The sequence below is a fragment of the Xyrauchen texanus genome, unplaced genomic scaffold (assembly GCF_025860055.1).
Source record: "Xyrauchen texanus isolate HMW12.3.18 unplaced genomic scaffold, RBS_HiC_50CHRs HiC_scaffold_162, whole genome shotgun sequence".
Classification (NCBI taxonomy): domain Eukaryota; kingdom Metazoa; phylum Chordata; class Actinopteri; order Cypriniformes; family Catostomidae; genus Xyrauchen; species Xyrauchen texanus.
Window position 1 is genome coordinate 26,658 of NW_026266004.1, and position 21,424 is coordinate 48,081.

General features: G+C 43.7%; 1 pseudogene; it reads right to left on the minus strand.

Moving 5' to 3' along the window:
- Window positions 1–1,274: 1,274 nt before the first annotated feature.
- On the minus strand, window positions 1,275–18,047 carry LOC127641778 (multifunctional procollagen lysine hydroxylase and glycosyltransferase LH3-like; annotated as a pseudogene).
- Between the last annotated feature and the right edge of the window lie 3,377 nt (window positions 18,048–21,424).

Here is a 21,424-nt window from a genome sequence, read left to right on the forward strand (position 1 = left end):
CACTTATGGCGTTAATTTAGAAACGGGCATTGAACCCCACTGACGGCATTAATTTAGACACGGGCATTGAACCCCACTGATGGCATTGATTTAGACACGGGCATTGAACCCCATTGATGGCGTTAATTTAGAAATGGACATTGAACCCCACTGACGGCATTAATTTAGACACGGGCATTGAACCCCACTTATGGCGTTAATTTAGACACGGGCATTGAACCCCACTGATGGCATTAATTTAGACACGAGCATTGAACCCCACTTATGGCGTTAATTTAGACACGGGCATTGAACCCCACTGACGGCATTAATTTAGACACGGGCATTGAACCCCACTGATGGCGTTAATTTAGACACGGGCATTGAATCTCACTGACGGCATTAATTTAGACACGGGCATTGAACCCCACTGATGGCGTTAATTTAGACACGGGCATTGAAACTCACTGACGGCATTAATTTAGACACGGGCATTGAACCCCACTGATGGGGTTAATTTAGACACGGGCATTGAGCCCCATTGATGCCGTTAATTTAGACACGGGCATTAAACTACACTGACGGCATTAATTTAGACACGGGCATTGAACCCCACTGATGGCGTTAATTTAGACACGGGCATTGAACCCCACTGACGGCATTAATTTAGACACGGCCATTGAACCCCACTGACGGCGTTAATTTAGACACGGGCATTGATGGGTATACAGCAGTAATGAGTGCAGGAGGATATATCAGATCAATCACATCATTTTCAGTCTTCTTTGTCTCCGGATTTCCTCCTGCAGTATTAGTAACTTCTATACAATCATAATTCAGCCGGGAACTCAGTCTAAGTGAGTTTGCAGGGTTTTTTTGTATCAGTTGTGAGAAAAATCTCGCTAATTATGGTCCCTTCCTCAGATAATATGGGAGGAGCCAGAAGGTAACTTCTATCTGGTGTCCCCAGATTCACAGTATTTGAGTGACCTGTATATTCCCTCCCCGTCAAACAGTAGAGTACACCCGAGCAACTGACTCAATCTGTCGCAACCCTTGAGTTTGATTGCACCGTTAGGTTACCACTCTCGGGATTTATTGTGACAGAGACACCCCAAGTTGAAAACACACGCTTAGTGAGCGTTCCACTCACTCTTCAGCCGCAAAAACACAATGTCCCTACCAATTTAATCTATTTTATTGCTAAGTGCGTTCAAGGAGACGGAAACTCAGCGTCCCGGGACTCTTCAGACACTCCTGTAATCCGGTCCTGGCTCCACTGTTCCAAACAGGCCTCCCAGGTCTTTGTCTAAACTATGCAGATTTTGATTTAACAGGCTCTGGTCACCTTTTTAAATGGGCCCATGTATGGGTATCAATCAGCCACCGCGTCCTGGTGTCGTTTTCAATCACTGCGCATCACGTCGGGGTCACCAAATTCTGTCGTGTTCTTTTTTGAGGAGACAAAGTCAAGTTTTCAAGGTAAAAATTTTATTTATTAACAAGAAAGAATAAGTACAAAAATCATTCAGCCAGCTGGAGTCTGCTTCACCCGTAAGCGTAACCCAGGGCAGTATTTATATAATATTTCAATATCGCTGTTCTGTTATATTTGATATAGTTCTGTAGTTACTACGGTGATGAACAACATATATTAAAGTGAATAATGTCAACAGTAAGGGATCAAAAAGACGTGCCGGTATTTTACCATAAATGTAACGGTTTTTAACAATGTGTCAAACATGACTAACGGACAACGGACACTATCCGATTCCTTCCACACGGCCGCGCTGTGATGCAGAGAAGCATTTATTTAATGTTTCATCATTGCAATAGGCTGGCTCAGTATTTACAGATGACATGAATATAAAGTGGTTTTCAGTCGTGCTGGAACGAGATTTTCCTGTAACCCTGCAGAGATTTATAACAGTAACAGAGTTCAGATTCTCACTTTATTTATTTACACAAAGCAACAAATAATTAAAAGCGATTTGTAAAAATGTTAAGAGTACTAAAGTTATTTCAGGACTAATGCTTATAAAAACCTGTGATTATATTATTGTATAAAATCAAGTAAAAATAGTCCAGATATAAAAATCCTTAAAAGAGTGAATTTGACAAAGTCCATCTGTAACAATATGTACAACATTAACATCTGATATTTAATTTACAGAGTAAATGCACAAACACACTCACACACGCACACACTCTCACGCACGCACACGCATGCACACACAAGGCTTTCAAGGGTCAACAAATGACACCATGATGTATCGTGTTCCTCTGGTTGTGGGCAGCCCCTCGTGATAATGCGTCAAACGGCCGGGATGCATAAACGACCAGCCCTTCCTTGGAGACTCCACCGTACAGTCGTAACGCAGAAACTTGCAGCCTCCCCCCTGATACACACACACACACACACACACACACACACACACACACACACACACACACACACACACACACACACACACACACACACACACACACACACGTACACATTGAAAAAACAAACAACTCACTCAAACAAACCTGAATGTCTACTTTCGTCTGCAGTGTGTGTGTGTGTGTGTGTGTGTGTGAGACCTGGTAATAGTTGCCTTTGCTGTTGAGAGCGATGTTAATGGTGAATGTGGAGGAGTCGTGATGTGGGCGGAGTGACGGCTGCTCATCAGGACGATAACAGACCACAAAGTTCATCACGGCCTGAGCCTGCAACACAAAATAATTGTTACTTATATACAAACAAATATAACTAATAAACTAGTCCAGGTTACCAATAACCGGAACAACAGCACCACAGTTTCAACATCAGCAGCATTCACTTTCTTAAAGTGATTTATTAAGTGTAGGCGGGGCTTCACTGCTGTTTGAACGCAAACGTTAACACTATAAGCACCATGAGGTTACTGGTGTTCAGACACCTCTGAATGTGGTTAACATGGACAAGTCTCAAAACGTTTGGACCCGTTTACACCCTCTTTAAACGTTCAAAACGTTTCAAACAAATCTTATTACCAGGTGTAAACACGGCCTAAAGGTGTGTTTTTATGTGCACCTTTGAGTCACCTTTGGAGAGTATCCTGGGTAGAGTTTTTCAGTAACAGGAACGATGTAATTTTTGAGAAATCTGATTCATGTGAATATCTACTGCTGGGACATTCTCATAACCACCTGCCAACCGTTTGTCCTGAGAGAGAGAGAGACCGACAGGTGAGCTACTGTCAAACACAAGTAAACACACACACACGGTGAGGTGACTGACCGTGTTTTTTACCCCTGACCACTGGCCGAAATGCTCCATTGTTTCAACGAGCTCGTCGCACATTCTGTCAGAGAATGCAGGAAACCAGTACACATCTGGACACGGCTGACACACACATACAGAGACACACACTTTAACTGTGTAATCATTTCCCAATGTGCTCTAAGTCCTCGTGGTGGTGTAGTGACACGCCTCAATCCGGGTGGCGGAGGACGAATCTCAGTTGTCTCCGTGTCTGACACCATCAATCCGCGCATCTTATCACGTGACTTGTTGAGTGCGTTACCATGGAGTCGTAGCGCATGTGGATGCTTCACGCTATTCTCCGCGGCATCCACGCACAACTCACCACACGCCCCACCGAGAGCGAGAACCACATTATAGCGACCACGCAGGAGGTTACCCCATGTGACTCTACCCTCCCTAGCAACCGGCCCAATTTGGTTGCCAAGGAGACCTGACTGGAGTCACTCAGCACGCCCTGGATTCAAACTCACGACTCCAGGTGTGATAGTCAGCATCAATACTCACTGAGATACCCAGACCCCCAACTTTAAGCTAATCATCACTATTACACCTGCTCAAACTCATCTCACCTGTTGAACATCATCATCATCCTCAAAAATCCTGGAATAGTTCTCATGGATATATTTCTCCCTCCAGTCCTGAAACACACACAGACACAGGTTAGTGTTAGTTCAGGTGTTTACGTGTTCAATGGCAGTGAGAGACTCACCGCTGGGTTGTCAAATATCTGCCACATGTCTGGATACAGACGACTGATGTTATAGTTACTGGAGGAGACCAGACGACCAAACTCATCTCTGTTTGATACAAACATGAACACACACAAACACTCGGATGATTAACCGAAAGCACAATATGATAATTATGATTGGGGTTGATATATATATATATATATATATAAAATGCTCCCACCTGCTCATGGACGCTCTTACAGAACGTCATGTCGGGATCTTTTCCCTCCTGCTGATAGAGAGAAACCGCGAGCCAGACGCCGTGCGCAGCGCTCTCCACCTAATCAGATACACCTGAGTGATGTACGGGACGCTCCACAGACCACTGCAACACAGAGAGAGAGAGAGACACGTAAGATTTACACACACTCGACACATTCATAAACATACATGGAGAATATACTCACACTCGCTTGCTCTGCACGATGTCGATGTAATCCTCAGATCGGGAATAAAAGCCCTCAGGACTCAAAGCACCCCAGAAGTTTGACCAGAGCTTCCCGTGATCGGGACAACATGGGCGCTATCACACCCCTGACACACACAAACACACAAAGAGGACACATGATTTCCAGCCACGCTTAAAATATGAGACCACTGAGAGAACAATCTAATTCTATGCCATTTCATTCCTGATTTAAAAAACGGACACCGTAACACTCTGGTGAAAAAGGCTGACCTCCACTCACCAAACAGGATTGGAAGGTTAACAGACTGGATGCCCATCCAGGCTCCATTTCTACCTTACTGGATTGCTGCTGTCTTGCCACTGTTCTGTTGTGGATTATCTCGTGGAAATTACAGGGGTTCATAATGCTTCTATTTCCCTGGACTCCTGCCTCATGGTCACAAATATGTATTACTCCTGATCCATTCTCCTATCACTCCAGATCCATTCTCCTATCACACCAGATCCATTCTCCTATCACACCAGATCCATTCTCCTATCACTCCAGATCCATTCCTCTATCACTCCTGATCCATTCTCCTATCACTCCTGATCCATTCTCCTATCACTCCTGATCCATTCTCCTATCACTCCAGATCCATTCTTCTATCACTCCTGATCCATTCTCCTATCACTCCAGATCCATTCTTCTATCACTCCTGATCCATTCTCCTATCACTCCTGATCCATTCTCCTATCACTCCTGATCCATTCTCCTATCACTCCAGATCCATTCTTCTATCACTCCTGATCCATTCTTCTATCACTCCTGATCCATTCTCCTATCACTCCCGATCCATTCTTCTATCACTCCCGATCCATTCTTCTATCACTCCAGATCCAAATGTCAGATCCATTCTTCTATCACTCCAGATCCATTCTTCTACAGGTGAAACTCGAAAATTTAGAATATCATGCAAAAGTTCATTAATTTCAGTAATTCAACTTAAAAGGTGAAACTAATATATTATATAGACTCATTACAAGCAAAGTAAGATATTTCAAGCCTTTATGTGATATAATTTTGATGATTATGGCTTACAGCTTATGAAAACCCCAAATTCAGAATTTCAGAAAATTAGAATATTGTGAAAAGGTTCAGTATTGTAGGCTCAAAGTGTCACACTCTAATCAGCTAAACACCTGCAAAGGGTTCCTGAGCCTTTAAATGGTCTCTCAGTCTGGTTCAGTTGAATTCACAATCATGGGGAAGACTGCTGACCTGACAGTTGTGCAGAAAACCATCACTGACACCCTCCACAAGGAGGGAAAGCCTCAAAAGGTAATTGCAAAAGAAGTTGGATGTTCTCAAAGTGCTGTATCAAAGCACATTAATAGAAAGTTAAGTGGAAGGGAAAAGTGTGGAAGAAAAAGGTGCACAAGCAGCAGGGATGACCGTAGCCTGGAGAGGATTGTCAGGAAAAGGCCACTCAAATGTGTGGGGGAGCTTCACAAGGAGTGGACTGAGGCTGGAGTTACTGCATCAAGAGCCACCACACACAGACGGGTCTTGGACATGGGCTTCAAATGTCAAACGTCTTACCTGGGCTAAAGAAAAAAGAACTGGTCTGTTGCTCAGTGGTCCAAAGTCCTCTTTTCTGATGAGAGCAAATTTTGCATCTCATTTGGAAACCAAGGTCCCAGAATCTGGAGGAAGAATGGAGAGGCACACAATCCAAGATGCTTGAAGTCCAGTGTGAAGTTTCCACAGTCTGTGTTGGTTTGGGAAGCCATGTCATCGGCTGGTGTTGGTCCACTGTGCTTTATTAAGTCCAGTGTCAACGCAGCCGTCTACCGGACATTTTAGAGCACTACATGCTTCCTTCAGCAGACAAGCTTTATGGAGATGCTGACTTCATTTTCCAGCAGGACTTGGCACCTGCCCACACTGCCAAAAGTACCAAAACCTGGTTCAATGACCATGGTATTACTGTGCTTGATTGGCCAGCAAACTCGCTTGACCTGAACCCCATAGAGAATCTATGGGGCATTGCAAGAGAAAGATGAGACACATGAGACCAAACAATGTAGAAGAGCTGAAGGCCGCTATTGAAGCATCTTGGTCTTCCATAACACCTCAGCAGTGCCACAGGCTGATAGCATCCATGCCACGCGCATTGAGGCAGTAATTAATGCAAAAGGGGCCCAAACCAAGTACTGAGTACATATGCATGATTATACTTTTCAGAGGGCCGACATTTCTGTATTTAAAATCCTTTTTTTATTGATTTCATGTAATATTCTAATTTTCTGAGATTCTGAATTTGGGGTTTTCATAAGCTGTAAGCCATAATCATCAAAATTATATCAAATAAAGGCTTGAAATATCTTACTTTGCTTGTAATGAGTCTATATAATATATTAGTTTCACCTTTTAAGTTGAATTACTGAAATTAATGAACTTTTGCACGATATTCTAATTTTTCGAGTTTCACCTGTATCACTCCTGATCCATTCTCCTATCACTCCAGATCCATTCTCCTATCACTCCAGATCCATTCTCCTATCACTCCAGATCCATTCTCCTATCACTCCTGATCCATTCTTCTATCACTCCAGATCCATTCTCCTATCACTCCTGATATATTCCTGTATCACTCCCGATCCATTCTCCTATCACTCCAGATCCATTCTCCTATCACTCCAGATCCATTCTCCTATCACTCCAGATCCATTCTCCTATCACTCCTGATCCATTCTTCTATCACTCCTGATCCATTCTCCTATCACTCCAGATCCATTCCTGTATCACTCCCGATCCATTCCTGTATCACTCCCGATCCATTCCTGTATCACTCCCGATCCATTCTCCTATCACTCCCGATCCATTCCTGTATCGCTCCAGATCCATTCTCCTATCACTCCTGATCCATTCTCCAATACTCACTGAGATACCCAGACCCCCCAACTTTAAGCTAATCATCACTATTACACCTGCTCAAACTCATCTCACCTGTTGAACATCATCATCATCCTCAAAAATCCTGGAATAGTTCTCATGGATATATTTCTCCCTCCAGTCCTGAAACACACACAGACACAGGTTAGTGTTAGTTCAGGTGTTTACGTGTTCAATGGCAGTGAGAGACTCACCGCTGGGTTGTCAAATATCTGCCACATGTCTGGATACAGACGACTGATGTTATAGTTACTGGAGGAGACCAGACGACCAAACTCATCTCTGTTTGATACAAACATGAACACACACAAACACTCGGGATGATTAACCGAAAGCACAATATGATAATTATGATTGGGGTTGATATATATATATATATATATATAAATGCTCCCACCTGCTCATGGACGCTCTTACAGAACGCCATGTCGGGATCTTTTCCCTCCTGCTGATAGAGAGAAACCGCAGCCAGACGCTATGCAGCGTCTCTCCATGAATCAGATACACCTGAGTGATGTACGGGACGTTCCACAGACCACTGCAACACAGAGAGAGAGAGAGACACGTAAGATTTACACACACTCGACACATTCATAAACATACATGGAGAATATACTCACACTCGTTTGCTCTGCACGATGTCGATGTAATCCTCAGATCGGGAATAAAAATCCATTCTCCTATCACTCCAGATCCATTCTCCTATCACTCCAGATCCATTCTTCTATCACTCCTGATCCATTCTTCTATCACTCCTGATCCATTCTTCTATCACTCCAGATCCATTCTTCTATCACTCCTGATCCATTCTTCTATCACTCCAGATCCATTCTCCTATCACTCCCGATCCATTCTCCTATCACTCCCGATCCATTCTCCTATCACTCCTGATCCATTCTCCTATCACTCCAGATCCATTCTTCTATCACTCCTGATCCATTCTCCTATCACTCCAGATCCATTCTTCTATCACTCCAGATCCATTCTCCTATCACACCAGATCCATTCTCCTATCACACCAGATCCATTCTCCTATCACTCCAGATCCATTCCTCTATCACTCCTGATCCATTCTCCTATCACTCCTGATCCATTCTCCTATCACTCCTGATCCATTCTCCTATCACTCCAGATCCATTCTTCTATCACTCCTGATCCATTCTCCTATCACTCCAGATCCATTCTTCTATCACTCCTGATCCATTCTCCTATCACTCCTGATCCATTCTCCTATCACTCCTGATCCATTCTCCTATCACTCCAGATCCATTCTTCTATCACTCCTGATCCATTCTTCTATCACTCCTGATCCATTCTCCTATCACTCCCGATCCATTCTTCTATCACTCCCGATCCATTCTTCTATCACTCCAGATCCAAATGTCAGATCCATTCTTCTATCACTCCAGATCCATTCTTCTACAGGTGAAACTCGAAAATTTAGAATATCATGCAAAAGTTCATTAATTTCAGTAATTCAACTTAAAAGGTGAAACTAATATATTATATAGACTCATTACAAGCAAAGTAAGATATTTCAAGCCTTTATGTGATATAATTTTGATGATTATGGCTTACAGCTTATGAAAACCCCAAATTCAGAATTTCAGAAAATTAGAATATTGTGAAAAGGTTCAGTATTGTAGGCTCAAAGTGTCACACTCTAATCAGCTAAACACCTGCAAAGGGTTCCTGAGCCTTTAAATGGTCTCTCAGTCTGGTTCAGTTGAATTCACAATCATGGGGAAGACTGCTGACCTGACAGTTGTGCAGAAAACCATCACTGACACCCTCCACAAGGAGGGAAAGCCTCAAAAGGTAATTGCAAAAGAAGTTGGATGTTCTCAAAGTGCTGTATCAAAGCACATTAATAGAAAGTTAAGTGGAAGGGAAAAGTGTGGAAGAAAAAGGTGCACAAGCAGCAGGGATGACCGTAGCCTGGAGAGGATTGTCAGGAAAAGGCCACTCAAATGTGTGGGGAGCTTCACAAGGAGTGGACTGAGGCTGGAGTTACTGCATCAAGAGCCACCACACACAGACGGGTCTTGGACATGGGCTTCAAATGTCAAACGCCTTACCTGGGCTAAAGAAAAAAGAACTGGTCTGTTGCTCAGTGGTCCAAAGTCCTCTTTTCTGATGAGAGCAAATTTTGCATCTCATTTGGAAACCAAGGTCCCAGAATCTGGAGGAAGAATGGAGAGGCACACAATCCAAGATGCTTGAAGTCCAGTGTGAAGTTTCCACAGTCTGTGTTGGTTTGGGAAGCCATGTCATCGGCTGGTGTTGGTCCACTGTGCTTTATTAAGTCCAGTGTCAACGCAGCCGCCTACCGGGACATTTTAGAGCACTACATGCTTCCTTCAGCAGACAAGCTTTATGGAGATGCTGACTTCATTTTCCAGCAGGACTTGGCACCTGCCCACACTGCCAAAAGTACCAAAACCTGGTTCAATGACCATGGTATTATTGTGCTTGATTGGCCAGCAAACTCGCTTGATCTGAACCCCATAGAGAATCTATGGGGCATTGCAAGAGAAAGATGAGACACATGAGACCAAACAATGTAGAAGAGCTGAAGGCCGCTATTGAAGCATCTTGGTCTTCCATAACACCTCAGCAGTGCCACAGGCTGATAGCATCCATGCCACGCCGCATTGAGGCAGTAATTAATGCAAAGGGGCCCAAACCAAGTACTGAGTACATATGCATGATTATACTTTTCAGAGGGCCGACATTTCTGTATTTAAAATCCTTTTTTTATTGATTTCATGTAATATTCTAATTTTCTGAGATTCTGAATTTGGGGTTTTCATAAGCTGTAAGCCATAATCATCAAAATTATATCAAATAAAGGCTTGAAATATCTTACTTTGCTTGTAATGAGTCTATATAATATATTAGTTTCACCTTTTAAGTTGAATTACTGAAATTAATGAACTTTTGCACGATATTCTAATTTTTCGAGTTTCACCTGTATCACTCCTGATCCATTCTCCTATCACTCCAGATCCATTCTCCTATCACTCCAGATCCATTCTCCTATCACTCCAGATCCATTCTCCTATCACTCCTGATCCATTCTTCTATCACTCCAGATCCATTCTCCTATCACTCCTGATATATTCCTGTATCACTCCCGATCCATTCTCCTATCACTCCAGATCCATTCTCCTATCACTCCAGATCCATTCTCCTATCACTCCAGATCCATTCTCCTATCACTCCTGATCCATTCTTCTATCACTCCTGATCCATTCTCCTATCACTCCAGATCCATTCCTGTATCACTCCCGATCCATTCCTGTATCACTCCCGATCCATTCCTGTATCACTCCCGATCCATTCTCCTATCACTCCCGATCCATTCCTGTATCGCCCAGATCCATTCTCCTATCACTCCTGATCCATTCTCCAATACTCACTGAGATACCCAGACCCCCCAACTTTAAGCTAATCATCACTATTACACCTGCTCAAACTCATCTCACCTGTTGAACATCATCATCATCCTCAAAAATCCTGGAATAGTTCTCATGGATATATTTCTCCCTCCAGTCCTGAAACACACACAGACACAGGTTAGTGTTAGTTCAGGTGTTTACGTGTTCAATGGCAGTGAGAGACTCACCGCTGGGTTGTCAAATATCTGCCACATGTCTGGATACAGACGACTGATGTTATAGTTACTGGAGGAGACCAGACGACCAAACTCATCTCTGTTTGATACAAACATGAACACACACAAACACTCGGGATGATTAACCGAAAGCACAATATGATAATTATGATTGGGGTTGATATATATATATATAATATATATAAAATGCTCCCACCTGCTCGCATGGACGCTCTTACAGAACGTCATGTCGGGATCTTTTCCCTCCTGCTGATAGAGAGAAACCGCAGCCAGACGCTTGCGCAGCGCTCTCCATGAATCAGATACACCTGAGTGATGTACGGGACGTTCCACAGACCACTGCAACACAGAGAGAGAGAGACACGTAAGATTTACACACACTCGACACATTCATAAACATACATGGAGAATATACTCACACTCGTTTGCTCTGCACGATGTCGATGTAATCCTCAGATCGGGAATAAAAATCCATTCTCCTATCACTCCAGATCCATTCTCCTATCACTCCAGATCCATTCTTCTATCACTCCTGATCCATTCTTCTATCACTCCTGATCCATTCTTCTATCACTCCAGATCCATTCTTCTATCACTCCTGATCCATTCTTCTATCACTCCAGATCCATTCTCCTATCACTCCCGATCCATTCTCCTATCACTCCCGATCCATTCTCCTATCACTCCTGATATATTCCTGTATCACTCCCGATACATTCTCCTATCACTCCTGATCCATTCTCCTATCACTCCTGATCCATTCCTGTATCACTCCAGATCCATTCTCCTATCACTCCAGATCCATTCCTGTATCACTCCAGATCCATTCCTGTATCACTCCAGATCCATTCCTGTATCACTCCCGATCCATTCCTGTATCACTCCCGATCCATTCTCCTATCACTCCCGATCCATTCTCCTATCACTCCTGATATATTCCTGTATCACTCCCGATCCATTCTCCTATCACTCCAGATCCATTCTCCTATCACTCCTGATCCATTCTCCTATCACTCCAGATCCATTCTTCTATCACTCCAGATCCATTCTCCTATCACTCCAGATCCATTCTCCTATCACTCCTGATCCATTCTCCTATCACTCCTGATCCATTCTCCTATCACTCCTGATATATTCCTGTATCACTCCCGATCCATTCTCCTATCACTCCAGATCCATTCTCCTATCACTCCAGATCCATTCTCCTATCACTCCTGATCCATTCTCCTATCACTCCTGATCCATTCTCCTATCACTCCAGATCCATTCTTCTATCACTCCAGATCCATTCTCCTATCACTCCTGATCCATTCTCCTATCACTCCTGATCCATTCTCCTATCACTCCTGATATATTCCTGTATCACTCCTGATCCATTCTCCTATCACTCCAGATCCATTCTCCTATCACTCCAGATCCATTCTCCTATCACTCCTGATCCATTCTCCTATCACTCCTGATGTATTCCTGTATCACTCCTGTACAAAGTGAAATGTTTACACTATAGAATCATGTACTGTGATTGGTTTGCCGTTCACTCACTTGTTCTCTTCAATGAGAATTTGTAAAACATCTAGATTAGTCAGTGCAACGTCCGAGTCTATACTGAAGAAATAATCACAGGTCACATCCTTCTTACACACCTCCCTGAAAAACACACACAAACCGTGCCAGAATCATGGGAAAGACCGATTCATACAGTGAATTCAGCATAAACATAAGATTGAAAGAGAATGTTGTGCATTTGTTTACACTGCCATGGTTCTGGCCTGGTCCTGCCGAAGGTTTTCCTCCGGTCCAATTATTTTCGCCACGGGGAACAGTGAGCGATGAAGTGTCCAGAACCGCTGCGCATGCTGCTCGTGATAGACCACCTGCACACACACGCGCACACACACACGTGCATGAGGAGTCGGGCTGCTTGAAGATTATCGTAAGTGCATGCCTGTACATGTCACCGTGTTTCTCAATCACATTTGTGGACACGTACTGCATTTAGCATGAAATTACCATGTGTAGAACTACATGTGTCTACAGAGCACACCATTGTGCTACTAACATTGTTATGTATGGAGTCAAGCACGTGTGTGTGTGTACATTGTTGTGTATGAAGAGTCGTAAGCGTGCGTATGGGTAGTTCAGTATTGCGAGTCTCTCCAGAAATTCTTCTAGAAATGGAGTCGGCTGCTCGATAAATACAGCGATATGGACCAGCGGCATCTCCTCATCCTACACAAAAACACACAACATTACAACTACAAAAAATACACAATAACATTACACAATACATTTCCATTACATGATATGTTTTATGTTAGTTCTGAGTAGCAGGACACTCACAGACAGCGGATTCATATCGAGAAGTCCCTCATCACAGATTCCGCAGCCGTGCTCATATGTCCACGCCGTCGGCACGTAATTACCCAGATAATTCAGCTGCAGCTACACGAGACATGTGAACATCTGCTTAATGAACGAGGGGTTACACTTAACACAGGGATTACTGTGCAGCACGGTTACGTTACCTTTGCCGGCCCGTTGCCGTGGATAATGACAGGAAGTGTGTCATAGGCCACGTTCCGAGCCCGGACTCGAGATTTCTCAAACTTCATGACCACTTCATCTGGAAAAACACACATACATTACACAAAGAGCAACACTCAAAACTGTGTGTGTGTGTGTGTGTGTGTGTGAGAGTGTGAGAGAGTGTGTGTATATGAGTGTGAGTGTGTGTGTGTGTCTGTGTGTGTGAGTGTGTGTGTGAATGTGTGTGTGTGTTGTGTGTGTGTATATATGAGTGAGTGAGTGTGTGTATATGAGTGTGTGTATATATGAGTGTGTGTGTGTATATGAGTGTGTATGTATGTGTGTGTGTGAGTGTGTGTGTGTATATGAGTGTGTGTGTGTGTTTGTGTGAGTGTGTGTATATGAGTGTGTGGGGAGCGGTAGTGTAGCAGTTAGCGTGCTGCGCTATGAACCTGGCGACCCGAGTTCGATTCCCGCTCATGGCTAACACCAGTGACGATTATCTGAACCGGTCCCGGGCCTCCCCTAGGTGGACTCAGCCTAAAATGAGTACCTGGTGCGGTGTGTAAAACATCGCTACTGTGGAGACAAGGGCGTGGTGCTGGCCACCCACCCCCTCGTGAACCGTTCCGGCCTTCAGAGGTGCTCGCTAACAGCTCTTGCCCCTACAGTCTGTTCAGGCTAAATGGGGGATCTTTGTGTGTGTGTGAGTGTGAGTGAGTGTGTGAGTGAGTGTGTGAGTGTGTGTGTGAGTGTGTGAGTGTGTGTGTGAGTGTGTGTGTGAGTGTGTGAGTGTGTGTGTGAGTGAGTGTGTGAGAGTGTATATGAGTGTGTGTGTGTGTGTGTGTGTGTGTGTGTGTGTGAGAGTGTATATGAGTGTGTGTGTGTACCTATAGCTCCATTAAGGTTCTGAAATATGTGGGATTTGTGGTCCAGCGTAATGTTGAACTTTCTCTGGAAAAGTGAAACTGTGTTTAGCATGAACAGTCACGTAACATCCACACAACTCAATGTAAACATTCAATTCACCATTTCCAGATTCCAATCGGGAATATTTCAGACATAATGTACCATTTAGAAAGCAAGACCGTTTTCAAGAGAGGTCGACAGCAGCGGATTTTGCCGATACGATAACTAAGATAGTGGGAAAGACCGACAGCCGATTAATCAGCCGCTAGTTTTTAAATTGATTTATAAAATGTCAAAATGTTTTATTTTGTAATGATGAAAACATCGGCAACGATCGCCACAGATATTTGCTGATAACGACAGCTTCAAAAGCAACAATCGGCACCGATTAATCGTGTTCCTCTAGATTTCATCCAGGTGGATGCTGCACACTGGTGGTGGTTGAGGAGATTCCCCTATACTATGTAAAGCGCTTTGAGTGCCTAGAAAAAGCCTATATAAATGCAAGGAATTATTATTATTATTATTTCAATACCAAATTCAAAAGCACAGAAAATACAAACTGCGTGTACGGCGAGTCAGCCCAAAATGTGCTTTTTGTTCACTATTGCACCAGCTATGTGCTACGTCTCCACGGTAACGTGCTCAACAAGTCACGTGATAAGAGGCGCAGATTGATGGTCTCAGACACATTGGGATTTGGGCGTTCCAGATTGGGGATACAAAAATACAGTTAGAGGTAACAGTTCAGCTAATAGACACACACACACACCCTCTGCTCTTGGTCCAGGTAGATGAGTGTGTAAAACAGCTGGCCATCATCGTCTCTGTATGTCCACTGCCGCACAATGCCGTAAATCTCAGGAACGTATCCGATAAAACCTACACGCGACAAACACAGTGACACGGCATCAGCGGTCATGAGTTGTGCGGCTTCACACAATCTCTTCTCTTACCTCCAGAGTTGAGGTAGCGTTTGCCGCTATGCACCGCCGGTATTTTGAAGCAAGTCTTTGGTCCGCCAGCAGAATCCCTCCGCAGAGAAAACCACACGATGAGCAAATCCAGAAAACTTCCTGCGCAGCTCGCCGGACCGCTGGCTAAAATCACATCATAACTGCACGCACGCCATTAAAACTTTAGTTTGCGCCGTCGAAACACGTGTAGGACAAACGCTCTTATGGTGGAAGTCCCACCGAATCGCCCGCTAGAAAGTGTTTGTGTGTACTCACCTGTCTACCTAACATGACGACGGTGTTTCGCTTTGTCTTAGTGTTTCTCTAGCTCTTGCTTCAGCCAGCGGACCTTCTGCCCACCCCCAACAGTCCTGGCCACATCACCCCCTCCACTCCTCGCCCAGACCCAGGACCTGCACACAAACACACATGTGAGATGAGCTAACGGAGCCGCACAGGAGATCTGGAGGGTGAACGGTGTAGTTGAACTGTCTGATTGTCCTCATGAACCTCATGTAGCCGCCGGTCAGTTCTGTAGCTGCGGTGATCACCAACAGCCCGCCTGCACACATGTTTTAAACATCTGTATTTCCCTTCTTGTAATTAGCCAGGTTACTTCTAGTTATATATAGGTCTTTATTGCATGACCACGGTAGCGTAAGGTGGGAGGGAGACTGAGAGTTTGGGATGGGTGTGTGTGTTAAAGCATATCTTGAGTATTTAACCCTTGTGTGACCTTCGGGACATTTTTGTGTTTTTCATTTGTGTTTTTTCGATCATTTTGGCTGTTAATGCCAACGGCATATATTTTACCCAAGGTGTGTATTTTTGGGGGGAATGTTGATATTTCAACCTCAGTTCCTATAACACATCTATAACACATCTATAACACACTGAGTACACAAAACAGTTTCCCTCGGACCTTCAGGTCAAAAATGTCCCCATTGAAACCCATTAAAACTGCAATATTTGATCCCAGTGCCATTCAACATTTACATTTTTTATATTTTCCACCAGATGGCGCCATTTTCCTCATGTTTATCCTGTTGAGCAAATACAAGCTTTTCCCCTATTCACTGTTTACTGTATTATAGTGTGTGTGTGTGTGTGACTGTGTGTGTGTGTATATGTGTGTGTGTGTGTGTGTATATGTGTGTGAGTGTGTTGATAAGTGTGTGTTGAGAAGTGTGTGCGTGTGTGTGTGTGTGTGTGTTGAGAAGTGTGTGTGCGTGTTGAGAAGTGTGTGTGAGAGAGTGAGAGTGTGTGTGTGTGTTGAGAAGTGTGCGTGTGTCTGTGCGCGTGTGAGAGAGTGAGAGTGTGTGTTGAGAAGTGTGTGCGTGTTGAGAAGTGTGTGTGTGTGTGTGTGCGCGTGTGTGTGAGAGTGACAGTGTGTGTGTGTGTTGAGAAGTGTGTGCGTGTGTGTGTGTGTGTGTTGAGAAGTGTGTGTGCGTGTTAAGTGTGTGTGTGTGTGTGTGTGTGTGTGTGTGTGTGTGTGTGAGAGAGAGAGAGTTTAGCTGCTTTTGTGATATACCAGGACAATTTTGTAAGTTATAAACTGGTAATCACAAGGTTATTATGTTATAAATGTGATTTATGAGGACATTTCTAGTGTCCCCATAATTCAAATCGCTTAAAAATCATACTAAACAATGTTTTATTGAAAATGTAAAAATGCAGAAAGTTTTCTGTGAGGGTTAGGTTTAGGGTAGGGTTAGGTTTAGAGGATAGAATCTATAGTTTGCACAGTATAAAAGTCATTATGTCTATGGAAAGTCCTCATAATGATAGGTAGACCAACATGTGTGTATATGTGTGTGTGTGTGTGTGTGTTGAGAAGTGTGTGTGCGCTGAGAAGTGTGTGTGCGCGTGTGTGTGTGTGTGTAAAAACAACATTAGCATTATATAAACAAACTGACATTTAAAGGGTTAAATCTTGAAAATGTATGAATATTTGGTAGTTAGGTAAAAAATATAATATTACTATGTCAGTTTTTTGACATGGACATTTTTGTCCTCAAAGGAACTCCGAGTAACTTTTTTAAATTGACTCACAAGTGTTACTAATTTTAAATAAAAATACCATGATTAAATATATATATATAAAAATAAAACATATTCACTGTATCAAAGTACAGCCATATGCATATAAACCACTGAAATATGACTATTTAAACAACTTTACAGCTCTAATAATACATGAGTTTGAACATGTCTGCCTTTTAAACCTCCACAGATGAAACCCCATTGACTTCTATTGGAAGAGTCACACAGGAACACACACTTAAAGAACAGGAGGGACATATTAACATTATAATTAACATTATGACAATAATGCTGTCGATTGAAATTCATTTATTTTAATTTTCAGGGTAAATTAATCTGGTCAAATAAAGTTTAACTAATAAAAACAGAAAAACTTCCTTCTCTGGTCAAACTCCAGATGACAGAAGCTCCTGCAGGAGATCCAGAATGTTCTCCATCATTATCACTACAGATCAAGTTCCGTCAGAGTCAGGACAGAATTGGGTTCGACTGACATTGAGACAAACTAACTGCCGATAGTGACTGTGATGTGAACAATCTTGTACCTGGTGTTCCGGGTCGCGGTTCGGTCCGGCCGAGCTGAAGGAAGCTCAGAATCAGCGCCAGAATCACGCGCACTGCCGTCATCGCGCTCGCTTGCTCCGGTTCTACCGGTTCGGTTCAGTTGACCCGCTGGTCGAGCGCAGAACTCCCCGAACTGGAACGTTGGGGTCAGCCTGAAGAAACGCCCCATTTTCACCCCGTCGCCGTATGAGCGAGCAGCAGAATATGACGGACAGAGAAGCAACCAATGGGAAGAGAGAACGCAGGAGTGACCAATCAGAATCAGAAAAATAAAGCAAATCTTTAGAAATATCAGAGCCCTCGGCTACAGAAACACTGTGTGTGTGTGTGTGTGTGTGTGTGTGTGTGTGTGTGTGTGTGTGAAAGAGTGTGTGTGTGAGAGAAAGTGTGTGTGTGAGTGAGAGTGTGTGTGTGTGTGTGTGTGTGAGAGAAAGTGTGTGTGTGGAGTGAGAGTGTGTGTGTGTGAGAGAAAGTGTGTGTGTGTGTGAGTGAGAGTGTGTGTGTGTGTGTGTGTGTGTGTGTGTGTGTGTGTGTGTGTGTGTGTGTGTGTGTGTGTGATAAGAGCTCTGCCCGTCACACCCAACATCAACTATCACTTTTTGTAAGTTTTCAACATATTTAGTTGTTGTGGTTATGGCCAAAGCACAAATAAATAACCAAACAAGAACAAAAGGTGCCAGAAGTAACTTGTGATCAATCATAATAATACGCTAATAAGAATAAATATAGAATATATAGAATATATGGGGACACTATACAATAAGGTTCCAATCATTATTTATCATGAACCATGAAAAAATAATAATAATATATATTCAAAATGTTATTTTTTTGTTAATGTTAATAACAAAACAATTGTTCATTGTTAATTAATTTTAGTTCATAGTACATTAACTAATGTTGACACATATATTCTTTTAGTTAACAATGTTTTATATATTAAAAGTATTGCTCATTGTGAGATGTTTCCTACTGTAATTAAAGGGACAGTACACCCAAAACTGAGAATTCTGTCATCATTTACTCAGCCTCATGTCATCTTAGATCTGTGTGACTTTCTTTCTTCTGAAGACACGGATTAAACCACTGGAGTTTTATGGATTACTTTTATGCTGCCTTTATGTGCTTTTTGGAGCTTAAAAGTCTAGTCACCATTCACTTGCATTGTATGGACCTACAGAGCTGAAATATTCTTCTAGAAATTCACACACATCTAGGATGACATGAGAGTGAGTAAACGATGATGCAATTTTGCAATTTTCCCCGTCTACCTGGATGAAGGAGGGACAACCTACATGCCGTGAATGGCAATCGTGCCAAATTAACAAAATATTTCAAAAAAGAGGCCAACGCGGAGCTGCAGTGGGAGAGAGAGAAAAGACACTTACTTACATGTCTGGGGCCAGTTCTCTGATCTGCCGTAGCTTGGTCCTCGGCCACTCCTCCAACCTCTAATGGATCTGACAGCCGCCTCCCAGGCGTGATTGGAGGCAGACCTCTGGCCCCTGCCAGATGGAACACCTCACCTGCTTTTGGTGGACAGTAGGAGTCTCCCCGCCCCTGGCAGCTGTAACAGCTCCAGGCGGTTGGTTGAAGCCCCTCCTCCCTCACGGTCGGCACGGTTCCTCCAAGATCCAGTCGGCCGGGCTCCTCCGTCCTCCGGCAGATGGATGTGGGCAGGGCTTCTAGACATTTCTGCAGCATTACAAACAGGCCTTTGTGTTTATCTTCAGTTCTTTCCTCATATTTGAGCAGGAAGTACACAGCTCTAGAGATGGAGCATGATGCTCGCTTATCATTCAGAACATGCAAAACAACAAGTCCACATGGACTGAGCATTTATTCTTCATGTCTGGGGCCATTAAGAGAAGAGCAAACAGAAACTGTAACAGTGTCAGATAAGACAAAGGGTTACAGAGTATTGACTTTTATTTTTAATTTATTGCTCTTTGGAGACATTGGACAAAATTTGATGTGCATCCTCAAAAGGTTTAGTTAAGTTTGGACTTTGTGTAGAATATTGGTAGATTAGCTTATCGTTATATTGCCTTTAACTCTGAAGTGATTTGATGAATAAAAATAGTTTTGATAAATTTATGTCAGGCGGTCTGTAGATGAAGTTTGATGGGTGATTCATGCGATTGGCATCTTTCGGAAGGGGACACAACGGCGCTCTTGGGGTGTCCGCTAACATCCCTGTGAATGCCCGCCAAGAGAGACAGGCCATTAGATGGTTCAGTATTGTGACCTGCCATCGGATTATAATGAGCCGCCTGTCTACCTGTTGTGTAGTCTCTGGCTGCTTATATCGGAAATGCACAATTGAATTATACTGACCACAAGTATTAAGTTCCTTTCAATAATTATGAATGTGAATCACATACAAGTTTTTGCATTCAGTGTAAAAGAACAAATCATTTGATGATCTTGTCTAAAACACTGGTGAAATTGGCTGCATGCGCCTCAGTTCATACCCAAGATTAGTGGATGGGTGTATGGGACTAACCACAGTCTCTACACTATGCTTTTGTCCCCTAAATGTAATGATGACCAACACTAAAGGGTAATCGTGAACATTCCTGTGTACACACCTTACCTTTACCAGGGGCTTGTATCCAAAGCCTCGGAATGAATCAAGCTTTGGTAAATGGAGGTCTGATTACAACCTGAATCCACCAAGGCTTGATATGTACCCCCCTTTATACTCTCCTTCTCGATCTGGGGTGGCCTGTGGCACATCGGACCCAGACTAAGGTCTTCAGTAGTGGGTCATAGGTCCTGGAAATGCCCCAGACCACCACAGCTCCAGCATACTGGCCCAGACTTCACACCCACAACGCTCCCACAACCGTTTTGGGGAATTAATTCCCTGTTTCCAGGGAGCAGGAACAGGAAGGGGAGGTGGAGGAAAGGGAGAAAGAGTGAGAGAGAGAGATAGAGAAAAGGACTCCATCCCCCGGATATGCCCCTATATGGTCCTCAGCCATCTGGATTGCCTCCTCCAGCGATGCCTGACGGTGGCATTGGACCCACTCTGCCATCCAAAGGTGGCCGACCTCACTCATCATCAGTGTACTGAAATGCTGGTGGTGCTGTTTCAGGCTGCGGCCGACCCGTTGCAGGATGGCTTTCTTCAAATCGCCATACTCCAGGAGTTTGGCAACCGGAGTTGTTGTACCACGAGTTGGGCTTCCCGGACAGCAGCGGTAGCAGATGGACCACCCACTGTGAGCCTCCTCCTTGGGCAGAAAGCTCTGCAACACCTGCCGCCATCAGCTTGGGCCTGGATATGCACCTTGAAATGCTCCTCCTGCTCCATCTGCAGCTCCATGAGGGCATGGTGTTGCGCTTGGTGAATGCTGGCATGGGACTTGAAGAATTCTTCCAGCGGCAAGGACATCATGGCAGCATATCCTTCCTCCTTCCTGGGTTTCAGCACC